The 15,911-nt window shown below is 46.6% G+C and overlaps 1 protein-coding gene across 5 annotated transcripts in view; it reads right to left on the bottom strand.

Moving 5' to 3' along the window:
- MCTP1 (multiple C2 and transmembrane domain containing 1) overlaps positions 1 to 15,911 on the bottom strand; it is a 1,143,431-nt gene that overhangs the window by 307,234 nt on the left and 820,286 nt on the right. The window lies entirely within an intron of this gene.

Raw genomic sequence — 15,911 nt, 5'->3', positions numbered from 1 at the left:
CTTAAGCCAAAATCCACACGTCGTACGTACGTTAAGTGCGCAGAAAGGGGCGGGAAAACATGAACTTGACTAAAAGAACGTCAGGGGCGGGCAACGCAGGCGTAGTTCTACGCGTACGCACTGTATATAACGACAAAAATCACATGTCGTATGTTCGTTTGCGAAAATAGGAACAGAAGTTGGGAGCAAGAAAAACGAAGGTAAGTTTAAACCATTTCCCCAAATAAGTGGCAGATCCTGGAGTCTATCTTGGGCTAAGATTAGGAGAGTCTGAGCTAACATTATGTTTTTTGGCTTGTGTATTGTCTTGCAGAAAAATGAATAAAAAATTCAGGGATCCAGAATTTTTAAGTCTGTTTATCGACAAGTATAAAGAAATGTCTAATCTGTGGCATACCAAGCACAAGGATTATTTTAATAAACAAGTAAGGAGGGCAACACTGGAGAGATTTGTGACATTTGTGCAGACTTGGATCCCAGAGGCAGACGTGGACTTTGTGGATAAGAAAATTCAAATATTGCAAAATATGTTCCGAAAGGAAAAGAGGAAAATAGAACAATCCCAAACATCAGGAGCAGCACCAGGTGATGTATATGTACCCAGGCTGTGGTACTTTGAAAAGCTACGGTTCCTGGACGACCGGTGTAGACCCAGGGAGTCGCTTTCTACTCTTCCCTCCACCCTTCCCTCCACCCTTCCCTGCAGCATTCCCTCCACCTCAGCAGAGGCTGATGAGCCTTCCATCCTGGAGGAAGCGGATGCACCCAGCTGGAGCCAGGTATTTTTTTACCAAAAATAGTGATATTCAGAATATTAATGATGTTAACTAGATGTTATTCGAATTTGTACGCTATTATTGATGTTAAAAAATAGTTAAAATTTGGACATATCAATTTACAGTAGTGGCCACAAATGTTTGTCACCAGCAGAAACAAGAAATAGTGGTGTCATAATGATACTCTTTTATATGTATTAACAGAATTTTGAAGTCAGGAGCTGAAAAATGTTTAGGATTGATGAACAAAAAACTAAAACAATGTCCCTTTTTTATACACAGGAGGAGCTCAGCCAGGAGGAAGGTGGTGAAAGTGGCAGGCAGGAGGAGGCTATGCCCACTCTCAGCCAGGAGGAGTCCATGCCCTCTGTCAGGCAGGAGGTGGCCGGGCCTAGTAGAAGCATGACGACTTCTCAAGTGCCTCCCCTCCGTCTTCCATCCAAAAGGGCCAAAAAAATACACAGGCACAGGAGGAATCCCTGCGACTAATTAGAGAGGCGACTAATGTTTTAAACAGCCCCCCTGACGCAGAAGAGGCCTATGGCTGCTACATTGCCAGCCGGCTCCAGCAACTAGAGATGGGCCAACGTCTCCACTGCGAAAGGCTCATTTTCCTGTCCTTACAGAAGGGGCTCAGTGGAGATTTATCGGCCAACAGTACTATTGTGGAGCAAGTTCCTCCTGTTCCTCCTCCTCCTCCTCCTCCTGCCACGAGTCCACCACCGGAGACACAGCCTCCCAGGAAGGCTACAGGGAAGTCTGCAGGGAAGGGTGCAGTGAAGGGTGGAGCGAAGAGAAGAAGGTGATGACCTGGCTTCACTCTGGTCCGACCAACCACAGCCTGGGGACATATATACCATCTGATGCTGCTCTTGATGTCTGGGATTCTGGGACCATATTGGATTTTGTAATATTTGAATTTTCTTGTCCACATAGTTTCACGTTTGCCCTGGGGCCAAAAGGCTACAGAAATGTCACAATTTTCTCCAGTGTTGCCTTCATTTTTTTGTTTGTAGAACCAGAATAAATGGATATTTTTGTTTGAAAATATAATTGCCTATGTGTTTTTTGGTCAAATACCTTTCTATAAAAGACAATGTGAAATTAACAAGGGACACTAACCTCCTTGAGGTTATAAACAAAATAAAAATGTTATTGTGGTAACTTGTCACCAGAATAAAAATAAAAAGGTTATTGTGGTAATGAAAAAAAAAATAAATAAAATAAAGTTTTTGGTTTTAACTTGACGGAACAATTAAATATGGAGATCACAATAAAAAAAAAATGGTAAAGAATTGTACCAAAAATATGTAGGCCAAAAATTAGTCACCAACATTTTTTCTTGTTTTTTTTTATTTTTTTGGAGTAATTTTTTCATCAATATTTTTGGGTGAAATCATGAACATTTTTATTCTTGTGATCTCCATATTTAATTATTCGGTCAAGTTAACAACTTTTTTTTTTTTTTTTGGTTTTAATTGACAGAATAATTAAATATGGAGATCACAAGAAAAACATGGTAAAGAATTGTACCAAAAATATGGAGTAAAAAAAATTATTAAAAAAAACATAAAAATAAAAAATATTGAGATGGGGCTTTAAAATAAAAACAAGATCATTCATGAGATGAGGAGAAATAAAACAGAAATGTGTTTGGTGAGAACTCTGTGAGTGAATATGAGCAGCAAAGCAACTTCGTTCTTCTAGCATTATAAATAAAAAGGCTTCGTTCTTCTAGCATTATAAAGAAGATGCGCTATACATTTAAACGAGCACAGAATTTGCAGCATGACGAATGTGCTACTTCCAATACGAACTGGAGTTTTACAAGACCGAGCACTTCCGTCTCGTACTTGCTTCAGAGCATGCGTCGTTTTAGGACTGTCGGAACAGCATACAGACGAGCGGACTTCTACATCGGACCTGGGTCCGGCGGAGTTCCGTCGGGAAAATTTGAAGCATGCTTCATTTCTAAAGTCCGTCAGACTTTTGCGAAGCTAAAGTCCGTTGCAGCCCACACACGAGCGGATAGTCCGCCGGACTCAGTCCGTCGGAGTTTGGATGTCGAAAAGTCCGCTCGTGTGTACGGGGCTTTATAGTTTACCTTAAACCTGTGTCTAAACCATGCATTATAAATAACCAATATATGGTGTGTGTGTATGTGTGCTTTTCCTTGGAAAATCACTTTTTCATGTATGCATAACATTGCCGTTATATGGGCACTCATTAATCTAATACATATTCATAAATTTTAATGTAACAGAAACAGACCAAGCCTATCCATTTTGCTTTTGAGAACTGTTCTTGTTACTTCATATTCCTCAATTTAGTAGTGAATTAAAAATTCAGGAGGTAGCATGGGTGTGAGAGTACCTTACTTAAAGTGAACTTATCAAAATTTGGCCTTTAAAGATTCAACAATTTCAGCATTAACAAAACGCATGATTATTTTTCATAAAATAGTGCCACCTTTCTGGTGCAAATAGGATAAGAGTATCCAGCCTGTCACCCAGCCGGCTGTTGATAGTAGATCACAGGATCTTAATCTTGCGGAAAAGACAAAACTTCTGCAAAAAAATCCTCGGACCAATGGGCCCGCAGGGTTCCTAGGTCCATCTCCTTCACTAGGCAGAAAAAAACTGAGGCTGCAGGAAGCAGGCTGGGCGTTGTTACTGAAGGGACCGCCCCTTGGGCGGAACTAGAAAGTTCTGTTTTTTGTGCATGTTAACATGTTCTGCCTAGTCCTCTCCTGAAGGCGGCGTAACAACCCGATGGTCAAGAATAAGGGAGCTGTGTCAGTCAGTGAACTCCAGAGAAAAGGATTTTAGAGTGAGTACAAAAATCCTATTTTCGCCAGCTCCAGTCAAGGTGACCAGATTCATGTGGTCTCTGGGTACCAATAGCTACTGCAGTGTATTGTTTTCAATCAGCAGCATAAATATATTATATCTTTTCATGTGACAACACTGAAGAAATTACACTTTGTTACAATGTAAAGTAGTGAGTATACAGCTTGTATAACAGTGTAAGATTGCTGTCCCCTCAAAATAACTCAACAAAGTCATTAATGTCTAAACCACTGTGTCACGTACCTGGTTGGAGAGCCCAAGTGTGCAGGGAGCGGCGCCTCGTAAGCCTCCGGCTCGAGAGCCCCTGGAGGTGGGAACAGGGTTTCAGGAGTCCGGAGGACACAAGTGCCAGGCTTGATAGCAGGTAGTAGGCAAGCCGGAACAGGTGGTAGACTGGAACGGCAGGTGCAACCAGCGCTGGGTGCTGGACTGGAACTGCAGGACAGCTGGCACAGGTGAACAGGCAGGAACCGCAGAAGTAGTCGGTGCTGGACTTCAGGCAGATAGGCAGGCGTGGTCAGGGACGAGCTGGGTCGGCAACAATCGGGCAGCAGAGGTACAGAGCAGAAGGCAGAAGCGAGGTCAATCAGGCAAAGGGTCGGAGGCAGGCGGCAAACAGGCAAGGTCCAGGAACAGGCCGGGTACAGGATCAGGAGCACACACACAGGAACGGATAGCAGGAGTCTCGGGAACGCTGTAGACAGGACAGCACTGAGGAGCAGGAGCAGGTCCCTTAAATAGGCAATTGGGCGCCACGAACGGTCGCACGGTACGTTTGCGTACCCCCGCGGGTAGCCGTGCTCCCGTTCGTGACCCCGCGTACCCGCGTACGCCCGTTCGGCTCGTCGCGCACCCGCGTGCGCCCGCTCGTGTCAACGCGCACCCGCGTGCGCCTGTTGGGGACTACGTGCACTCGCGTGCGTTCGTTAGCGCCAACCCGCGTCCGAAGGCGCCGACGATCCCCTTGTACGGGGAACCTGCGGGTAAGTCTTCCTTGAACGACCGGGATAGTGGAACGACCGTGACATTGCCCCCCCCCAAGGGGCAACCTCCGGATGCCCAACTGTAACATCTTATCCGGATGAGCCCTCTTGAAGGCATGGATCAGTCTTTTAGCATGCAGGTTGGACTCCGGTTCCCACGAATTCTCCTCAGGGCCATATCCCTTCCACTTAACCAGGAACTGGGTCTGGTTACGTCTCCTCCTGCAGTCCAAGATAGATTCAACCTCATACTCCAATTCCCCATCAATCATTACGGGTTCTGGGGGGTTGGTACTCCGGTCGGGAAAGGGGTCCGGAACCGCAGGTTTGAGCAATGAGACATGAAAGACCGGGTGGATCCGGAATGACCCCGGGAGTTTCAGCTCAAAGGCCACTTCATTTAATTTCCTCAGAATGGGGAATGGACCTACAAACTTCGGGCCCAGCTTCCTGGAGGGGCAAGCTAACTTCAAGTTCAATGTAGACAGCCAGACCTGGTCCCCGACCTGGAGGTTAAGTTCGCCCCTTCTCTTCCTATCAAAGACTTCCTTATAGTGTTCCTGGGTCTTGGCCAGAGTTTCTTGAAGAATCCTGTTGTTGTTCCTGAAAAAATTAAGATCCTCTTGAACCGCCGGCACTGAACACTCGGGAAGATTACCGGGTAGAAAAAGTGGATGGAAACCAAAGTTTGCAAAGAAAGGGGACTGTTTGGTGGCCGAATGGATAGAATTATTGTATGCGAATTCTGCTAAAGGTAAGAGCGATACCCAATCGTCCTGGGAGAAGGAGGAGAAACAACGCAGATATTGCTCCAGCGTTTGATTGGTTCTCTCGGTCTGGCCGTTAGTCTGAGGGTGATAGGCCGAAGAAAGGCGAAGTTCAATTTTCAGGGCCCCACAGAGAGCTTTCCAAAACCTGGACGTGAACTGTACTCCTCTGTCAGAGGTGATGTCAGCAGGAACGCCGTGGAGCCTTACCACTTCTTTAATAAAAGTCCTGGCCATCTCTGTGGCCGACGGGGTCCCCTTCATAGGTAGAAAGTGGGCCATCTTGGTAAACCTGTCTACCACCACCAGGATCGAGGAAAAGTCTTCAGAGGGGGGCAGTTCCACGATGAAATCCATGGATATCATCTTCCATGGCCTATCCGGGATGGGCAATGGTCTCAGCAAGCCCCAAACCTTTGATTTACTCCCCTTATTCCTGATGCAGGTGGTGCATGCCTCTACATATTCCCTGCAGTGCTTCTTCATCTGAGGCCACCAAAACGTGCGTTGGAGTAAGTCTGTGGTTTTGAACACCCCAAAGTGACCGGCCAATGGGTGGTCGTGGCAGGAGCTGAGGACCGCAGTACGTATCTCCTGGGGGACAAAGATTCTGTCCTGGTGCCAGAGAAGACCGTCTTTGGAGGTTAAGGGGATGTCAGATGATAGAGCTGGATCACTGGAGGCCTGCTTAATTCGGGAAAGGAGATCTTCCTGAAGCAGAAGGAAGTTTCCTGGGGGAAGAATGGTGTCTGGAGTAGGAGGTACCACCGATTCATTGTACATCCGGGAGAGGGCATCGGGCTTCACGTTCTTTGACCCAGGCCTGTACGTGATGTGGAACACAAATCTGGAAAAGAAAAGTGCCCACCGAGCCTGTCTTGGCTTCAGTCGCTTGGCTGATTTAAGATATTCCAGGTTCTTGTGGTCCGTATAAACCAGGATCGGGTGGGAAGCACCTTCGAGGAGGTAGCGCCACTCCTCCAACGCTGCCTTGATTGCCAGTAATTCCCGGTCACCGACGTCATAGTTCCGCTCAGCTTGCGAAAGTTTGCGGGAGAAGAAGGCCACCGGGTACAAAAGTGACTTAGGTCCCTGTCTCTGGGATAGCACTGCCCCCACGGCTACTTCCGAAGCATCCACCTCCAGAATATAAGGCAGCGTGGCGTCGGGGTGTCTCAGGATCGAAGCAGATACAAACAGATTTTTTAGGGTTTCAAAGGCTTCTTGTGCCTTAGGAGTCCACAGGAATCTTTGACCCTGTTTGGTCAGTTCAGTGATGGGGGAAATGATGGATGAAAATCCTCTGATGAACTTTCTGTAAAAATTAGCAAATCCCACGAACCGTTGGACCCCTTTTCGGTCCGAGGGAGCGGGCCAGTCCAGGATGGCTGAGATCTTCTGAGGATCCATCTCTATTCCATTTACTGAAATGATCAGGCCCAGGAATTGAATGCTTTGCTGCTCAAAAACGCACTTCTCCGGTTTAGCGTACAGGCCATGGAGGCGGAGACGAGCCAGGACGATCTTCACATGTTCCCGATGTTCGACTAAAGAGGGAGAGAAAATCAGAATATCATCAAGGTATATGACAACAAACAGGTCTAGGTACTCTCTAAAGACATCATTGACGAAATGCTGAAATGTAGCAGGAGCATTACAGAGTCCAAAGGGCATAACAAGATATTCATAATGCCCGAAGCGGGTACGAAAGGCAGTCTTCCACTCATCGCCTTCGCGAATGCGGACAAGGTTGTAGGCACCCCGTAGATCCAACTTGGAGAACACCCTAGCCGACCCCAGTCTCTGAAATAATTCGGGCACCAACGGTAGAGGGTAACGGTTCTTAACAGTAACTTTGTTGAGTGCCCGGTAGTCTACACATGGCCGTAAGGAGTGGTCCTTTTTCTGAACAAAGAAAATCCCTGCACCTGCCGGGGAAGTGGATGGCCGGATAAAGCCCTTCTTTAAGTTATCATCCAGGTAGGTCTTCAGGGCTCCCAGCTCGGTCTCAGATAAGGGGAAGATTCTTCCGAAGGGAATCTCCGCTCCCGGAAGCAAGTCAATAGGGCAATCATATAGCCTGTGGGGAGGTAGAGTCTCTGCGCCCTTTTTACTGAATACGTCCATAAATTGATGATAGACTTCGGGCACCGCCCGTCGGATCTCGGTGTCTGTCTCCAAGCAGAGCAGAGAAGAAGGGTCTGTTTTGGTGGCTGGAAAACAATACTGATGACAATAGGCGGATGGAAACTCAACTCCTCCGGTGAACCAATTTATCAAGGGGTTGTGGGCCTTTAACCAGGGCATACCAAGGATTATGGGAAAAAGTGGAGACTCGATAATGTCCAGACATAGGTGCTCCTGGTGGTCCCCAGCGATGGTGACAAGAAGGGGAGATGTTTCCTGGGTTACAGGTCCGGATCTCAGAGAGGAGCCATCGGCCAAATAGATAGGAAGTTCCTTTGCCCTAGGCCGAAGGGGAATGTGGTTTCTCAAGGCAAAAGACAGGTCCATAAAGCCGCTGCAGTCCCCAGAGTCAATAATCGCGTTGACGCTGATAGTCTTTCCGGAGAACTGTAAAAGAAGAGGCACAGCCAGGTGAGAGATGGTACCGGTACTAGGCGGAGTAGGAGAAGAGGCAGGAGGAATAAGAAGGCACTTACGCGACTTGGCGGGGCAAGTGCGAACATAATGTCCAGATCCCCCGCAATAGAGGCACAGGTTACCAGTTCTTCGGCGTTGGCGCTCCTCGGGCGTCAGAGATGGACGAAGTAGACCCAGCTGCATAGGTTCCGAAAGATCCGGAGAAGAAGGACCAGGAGGGACCGGTGGGTTGGAACTTGGGACCCGTGGCAACATCCAGACTGGGCGAGAAGTGGAAGAGGAACGCTCCAGACGACGCTCTCTTAAACGCCTATCGATCTGGACAGAGAGGTCGATGAGCGCTTCGAGGGTCTCGGGGGTTCCTACACGAGCCAGTTCATCTTTCAATGCCTCCGAGAGCCCCATGTGGAACTGGTAGCGGAGAGCTGAGTTATTCCACTCCGTGTCAGCGCTCCAGCGCCTGAACTCAGACACGTAGTCTTCTACTGGCCTGCGACCTTGTTGGAGAACGTGTAAAGCTGCTTCTGCGGTAGCAGCAAGCTGGGGGTCCTCATATAGACGAGACATGGCTTGGAAGAAAGCATCTAAAGAGTCCAGAGAGGGGTCTTTTCGTTCTAGAAGGCGATGTGCCCAGGCCTGGGGTTCGTCGGTTAGTAGGGAAATAACGAACCCCACTTTTGTTGCCTCGAGGGAGAAGGTCCGGGGTTGAAGAGCGAAAAAGAGCTCGCAGGAGTTCCGAAAGGCCCTGAACTTATTCCGGTTACCGGAGAAACGGTCTGGTGTAGGGACCCTTGGCTCTGGCGGCATCATGACCACTGAAGGTGGGCCTGGAGGTCCAGAGGCAACTGGAGCTGCGGCAGATAGGGCCTGAACTCGTTCTTCCAAACGACCGTAACCTTCTTGCAGGTTTTTCACGGCCTGGGTGAGGCCGGCTAGATGGTGGCAAAGTTCATCCATCGGAGTCGCTCCCTGCGAGGGCTCGGACATGGCTGTCCTGTACTGTCACGTACCTGGTTGGAGAGCCCAAGTGTGCAGGGAGCGGCGCCTCGTAAGCCTCCGGCTCGAGAGCCCCTGGAGGTGGGAACAGGGTTTCAGGAGTCCGGAGGACACAAGTGCCAGGCTTGATAGCAGGTAGTAGGCAAGCCGGAACAGGTGGTAGACTGGAACGGCAGGTGCAACCAGCGCTGGGTGCTGGACTGGGACTGCAGGACAGCTGGCACAGGTGAACAGGCAGGAACCGCAGAAGTAGTCGGTGCTGGACTTCAGGCAGATAGGCAGGCGTGGTCAGGGACGAGCTGGGTCGGCAACAATCGGGCAGCAGAGGTACAGAGCAGAAGGCAGAAGCGAGGTCAATCAGGCAAAGGGTCGGAGGCAGGCGGCAAACAGGCAAGGTCCAGGAACAGGCCGGGTACAGGATCAGGAGCACACACACAGGAACGGATAGCAGGAGTCTCGGGAACGCTGTAGACAGGACAGCACTGAGGAGCAGGAGCAGGTCCCTTAAATAGGCAATTGGGCGCCACGAACGGTCGCACGGTACGTTTGCGTACCCCCGCGGGTAGCCGTGCTCCCGTTCGTGACCCCGCGTACCCGCGTACGCCCGTTCGGCTCGTCGCGCACCCGCGTGCGCCCGCTCGTGTCAACGCGCACCCGCGTGCGCCTGTTGGGGACTACGTGCACTCGCGTGCGTTCGTTAGCGCCAACCCGCGTCCGAAGGCGCCGACGATCCCCTTGTACGGGGAACCTGCGGGTAAGTCTTCCTTGAACGACCGGGATAGTGGAACGACCGTGACACACTGGCAACAAAAGTGAGTACACCCCTAAGTGAAAATGTCCAAATTGGGCCCAATTAGCCATTTTCCCTCCCTGGTGTCATGTGACTTGTTAGTGTTATGAGGTCTCAAGTGTGAATGGGCAGCAGGTGTGTTAAATTTGGTATTATCGCTCTCACTCTCTTACACTAGTCACTGGATGTTCAACATGGTACCTCATGGCAAAGAACTCTCTGAAAATCTGAAAAAAAGAATTGTTGCTCTACATAAAGATGGGCTAGACTTGAGAAGATTGCCAAGACCCTGAAACTGAGCTGCAGCATGGTGGCCAAGACCATACAGCGGTTTAACAGGACAGGTTCCACTCAGAACAGTCCTTGACATGGTCAACCAAAGAAGTTGAATGCACGTGCTCAGTGTCATATCCAGAGGTTGTCTTTGGGAAATAGACGTATGACTGCTGCCAGCATTGCTGCAAAGGTTGTAGGGGTGGGGGGTCAGCCTGTCAGTGCTCAGTCTATACACTGCACACTGCATCAAATTGATCTGCATGGTTGTCGTTCCAAGAAGGAAACCTCTTCTAAAGATGATGCACAAGAAAGCCCGCAAACAGTTTGCAGAAGACAAGCAAACTAAAGACATGAATTACTGGAACCATGTCCTATGGTCTGATGAGACAAAGATAAACGTATTTGGTTCAGATGGTGTCAAGCGTGTGTGGAGGCAACCAGGTGAGGAGTACAAAGACAGGTGTGTCTTGCCTACAGTCAAGCAATGCTGGTGTCATGGTCTGGGGCTCCATGAGTGGTGCCAGCACTGGGGGGCTACAGTTCTTTGAGGGAACCATGAATGCCAATATGTACTGTGAATATAATGAAGCAGAGCATGATCCCCTCCCTTCAGAGACTGGGCTGCAGGGCAGTATTCCAACATGATAACTACCACAAATACACCTCCAAGATGACCACTGCCTTGCTAAAGAAGCTAAGGGTAAAGGTGATGGACTGGCCAAGCATGTCTCCAGACCTAAACCCTATTGAGCATCCGTGGGGCATCTTCAAATGGAAGGTAGAGGAGCGCAAGATCTCTAACATCCACCAGCTTCATGATGTCGTCATGGAGGAGTGGGAGAGGACTCCAGTGGCAACCTGTGAAGCTCTGGGGAACCCCATGCCCAAGAGGGTTAAGGCAGTGCTGGAAAATAACGGTGGTTACACAAAATATTGGCACTTTGAGTCCTATTTGGACATTTTCTCTTAGGGGTTTACTCACTTTTGTTGCCAGCGGTTTAGACAAAAATGGCTGTGTGTTGAGTTATTTTGAGGGGACTGCAAATTTACACTGTTATACAAGCTGTACACTCACTCTCTCTCTCACACTTCCTTCAGTGTTGTCAAATGAAAAGATATAATAAAATATTTAAAAAAATTTGAGGGGTGTACTCATTTTTGTGAGATACTGATACTGTCCATTTTCTTCCGATCTCACCATAGAGAACTGCGGGGCTCTGACCAGTCCATCCCTGCGCAGTGAGCAGAGATGGACCTGTCATCTGCCGGCTCAGTGGGGATCAACGGAGCGATCCCCCAATGAGCTAGCGGAGCCCATCCAGTGGATCCGCCCCATGTGAAAAGGGCCTAAAACAAATAACTTGTTGAAGCACCTTTTGATTTTATTACAGCCCTTAGTCTTTTTGGGTATGAGTCTATCAGCATGGCACATCTTGACCTGGCAAGATTTGCCCATTCTTCTTTGTAAAAATACTCCAAATCTGTTAGATTGTGAAGACATCTCCTTAGCACAGCCCTCTTCAGATTACCTCACAGATTTTCAATTGGATCCAGGTCTGGGCTCTGGCTGGGCCATTCCAAAACTTTAATCTTCTGGTGAAGCCATTCCTTTGTTTATTTGGATGTATGCTTTGGGTCATTGTCATGTTGAAAGATGAAGTTCCTGTTCAAGTTTCTAGCAGAAGACTAAAGGTTTTGTGCCAATATTGACTGGTATTTGGAACTGTTCATAATGCCCTCTACCTTGACTAAGGCCCCTGTTCCAGTTGAAGAAATACAGCCCCAAAGCAAGATGCTGCCGCCACCATGCTTCATGGTGGGCATGGTGTTCTCTTGGTGATGTGCAGTGTTGTTATTGCGCCAAACATATTTTTTGAATTATGGCCAAAAATGTCAACCTTGTTTTCATCAGACCTAACACATTTTCCCACATGTTTCTGGGAGACTTCAGATGTGTTTTTGCAAAATTTAACCGGGCTTGGATGTTTTTCTTCATAAGAAAAGGCTGTGTTGCCACTCTATCCCATAGCCCAGACATGAATAATATGGGAGATTGTTGTCACATATTACTGCAGCTCCTTTAATGTTGCTGTAGGCCTCTTGGCAGCCTCCCTGGCCAGTTTTCTTCTCATCTTTTCATCAATTTTGGAGGGACGTCCAGTTCTTGGTAATGTCACTGTTGTGCCATATTTTCTCGACTTGATGATGACTGCCTTCACTGTGTTCTGTGGTATATATAATGCCTTGGAAATTATTTTGTACCCTTCTTCTGACTGATACCTTTTACCAGTGAGATCCCCCTGATGCTTTGGAAGCTCTCTGCGGACCATGGCTTTTGCTCTAGGATGCGACTAAGAAAATGTAAGGAAAGACCTACTAGAGCAGCTGAAGTGTATTTGGGGTTAATCAGAGGCACTTTAAATGATGGCAGGTGTGCAATGACTCCTATTTAATATGAGTTTGAATTGGATTGCCTAATTCTGAACACAGCTGCATCACCAGTTATAAAAAAGTGTGCACACCACATTATTTTAGTTTTTAAATTTTATCTCCCCCCCCCCCCTCCAAAAATATTTCAGTTTGTTTTCAATTGAGTTGTACAGTTTATAGGTCACATTAAAGGATGGAGAAAGTTCTGAAATTATTTATCTTTGTCTAATTTTTTTACATCACAGAAACCTGACATTTTAACAGGGTGTGTAGACTTTTTATATCTACTGTATATAGTGACATAGTCTGGGCAAACATGTTGGGTGGATGGAAGGTATTTGTCACCAAGAATACAAACTGGGGCAGTCATGTGCTCCAGGGAATTCCTTTCCTGTGAGGAATATAGGCCACCTACAGTTATTTCTTTATTCAATTACAGTTATTTCATGTCTCCTCATTAGTCTGATTACCTCTTTATACATCCTACTAAATAAACAATGAGTTTTGGACTGATTACATATAAAACCTCTTTAATTTGACTGAATGCTTTTTCCAAAACTATCATCCTAATTGTTACACTTAACCATTGCCATTCAATCCCCACTGACTTGTATAGTGCCACATCCTGAAGATCTCCATGATGTACTACACCATTCAAGTCAATGAGCCACATCTCTAGAACTAAGTAAATGAAGCAGCTGAGGTGGGGCTAGCATAGTTTAGCCTAGGGGGAGGTGGGAGCATGGTGACATAAAGGTACAGCTGTCCTTAAAGCATTTACTGTTTTACAACATTGCAGATATAGCTGACTCTAGCCCTAATATCAAATCTAAACTCATAAAATAGTTTCTGCTAACCCCCCCCCACTTGCTACTTGAGCAGGAAGATAGGAAATCTTCCCAGAAATAAAAAAAAAAAAACTTGAACAGAGGTTCTAACTTTTTCGCACTCTAAAGCCCCGTACACACGAGCGGACTTTTCAACATCCAAAGTCCGACGGACTGATTCCGTCAGACTATTCGATCGTGTGTGGGCTGCAACGGACTTTTGACTCGCCAAAGTCTGAAGGACTTTAGAATATGGAACATGCTTCAAATTTTTCCGAAGGAACTCCGCCGGTCCCGGTCCCTTCGAAAAATTCGCTCGTGTGTGTGCTATTCTGACGGACTAAAACCGACGCTAGGGCAGCTATTGGCTACTGGCTATGAACTTCCTTATTCGAATCCAGTCGTACGTCATCACGTTCGAATCCGTCGGAGTTTAGTGTGATTGTGTGTGGCCAAGTCTGCTCAGCCGAAAAGTCCGTCAGAACTCTGTCGGAACTCCGGCAGAACTCCGGCAGAACTCCTTTGGAAGTCTGTCGGACATAAGTCCTCTCGTGTGTACGGGGCTTAACCCCTTGTACACATGGTCGGACATTTCGACAACCAAATCCGTCGGATTTTGTTCGTCGGATTCTGTCCGTCGGATCTTGTCCGAAACTGTTGCATACACACAGTCGGACAAAGTTGTCGAAAAACCCGATCTTTCAGAATGTGATGACGTAATTTTGTTACGATGGGACTACGTTCAGGCTAGTAGCCAATAGCTCTGATGTAGGAATTTGATCTGAGCATGCGTGGCACTTTGTCCGATTGAAATTCTCTACACATGATCGGAGTATGTCCTATCGGACCAGTTTGTCAGAAAATTTTTCCAGCAAGTTTGAAAATTTGGTCCGACGGAAACAGTCCGATGCATACCACACACAGTCGGATTATCCGACAACACGGTCCGATAGGACACATTCCGACGGATTCTCCGACCGTGTGTACAAGGGCTTAGACTACCAAAATAGTTTTAGCTGTTGTTAAACTACTTACAGACCACTCACAGACTTTATGCCGCTACTTTGAAAATAAATATTGTTGTTATGCTAGCTGCCATAACCCCGATATCCTCTTCTTCAGTGGGCGGTCCACTTCAAGATAAAAGTGGTTTCTGTGGCAGATTGGCTGGGAGATCACTTTTATCGGAGCCACCGGCAGCGGCAGAGGAGGTGGCGTCTGTTCCCTAGCTTAGCACGGAGACGAGTGAGGGGAAGATGGCCCCCACCTGTCTCCATATCATTGCTGGGTGGAAGCAACATCAAAACTTTTTTTTTTTCAAATGAAATTAAATTATCATTATTATTTTTTTTATTGCTTTTTAGTGTAAATATGTTCACATTCCTTGTAATAGGAATAAAAGTTACACTTTTTTTTTTAAAGAACAGTGTAAAAATTAAAAATTGGGCTAACTTTACTGTTGTCTTATTTTTTAATTCAAAAAAGTGATTTTTTTCCCCAAAAAAGTGTGTTTGTAAGACTGTTGCGCAAATATGGTGTAATAAAATGTATTGCAACGGCTGCCATTTTATTCTCTAGTGTGTTCTAAAACAAATCTTTAGGGGTTCTAAGTAATTTTCTAGCAAAAAAAACTGTTTTTAACTTGAAAACACCAAATCTCAGAAAGAGGCTCGGTACATAAGTGGTTAACTTAATAAGTAGATCAGACAAGGTTCTTTACTTGGCCAACATAAAACAAGATGAAAACTCTTGAAATATATCCTAATTTTATTGTCAGTTTAAATTTACTGGTAAAGCAGCTTTTATTCCTTCCATATGAAGAGTTTGTCAACATGATGTTCTGAGGTCTAAAGGCCATAACATGTCTCCAGGAAATATTGTCATTTACTGTGTTTAGAAGGATTTATTTTAATCCAGAAATTGGTGGGATTATTTACAAAGTTAAATCCACATGCGTATGTGCCAGGTTAGTTTTAATCGTCAGATATATCAGAAGAACTTTGAGCTGACTTTATGTAGCATATTGTACTGCAGCAATATGAAACGTATATCTTTACTAGTGTTGGAAACACAATTGTAAGAAAATCCTAAATAAACACTCCCATTATTTTAGATTGCTGGCTTCAATGGAACCAATAGTTTGCCTTCTTCCACTATTATATTATTACATCTGTCAGGCTGGTGACTTTCCAAATTCTGCCTTCAGGCATAAAAGCCAAGCATTGGCCATTGCAGAGCTTTGATATGTGATTGTAGAGGAAAAAAATAATATAATTCATTTAATAAATTCAGTATACAAAATAGACTTAGTAAAACAAACGGATACTCCTTTAGGCTGGGTTCACACTGCTGCGGGGGGAGATCCGGATGTGATTCGCACAGCAAATCACATCCGATCTCCGTAGCACTGCGAGTTCAGCCATACAGATAGTATGGCTGAACTCGCAGCTGTCCCGCAGCAAACTCGCACAGGACCCTTTTTTGGGTCCGCAACGGAATCGGATCGCATGGGGGTTCACACCATGCGATCCGATTCCTGTGCGAGTCGGCAGATCGCACTGCGATATGCCGACGGATCTGGGGGTGTCATTAACATAACATTGACACCCCCAG

Source organism: Lithobates pipiens, unplaced genomic scaffold, assembly GCF_037356315.1.
Source record: "Lithobates pipiens isolate NorthernLeopardFrog02 unplaced genomic scaffold, aLitPip1_a1.2 Scaffold_3, whole genome shotgun sequence".
NCBI classification, from domain to species: Eukaryota; Metazoa; Chordata; class Amphibia; order Anura; family Ranidae; genus Lithobates; species Lithobates pipiens.
This window is presented reverse-complemented; position numbering and strand designations above follow the sequence as displayed.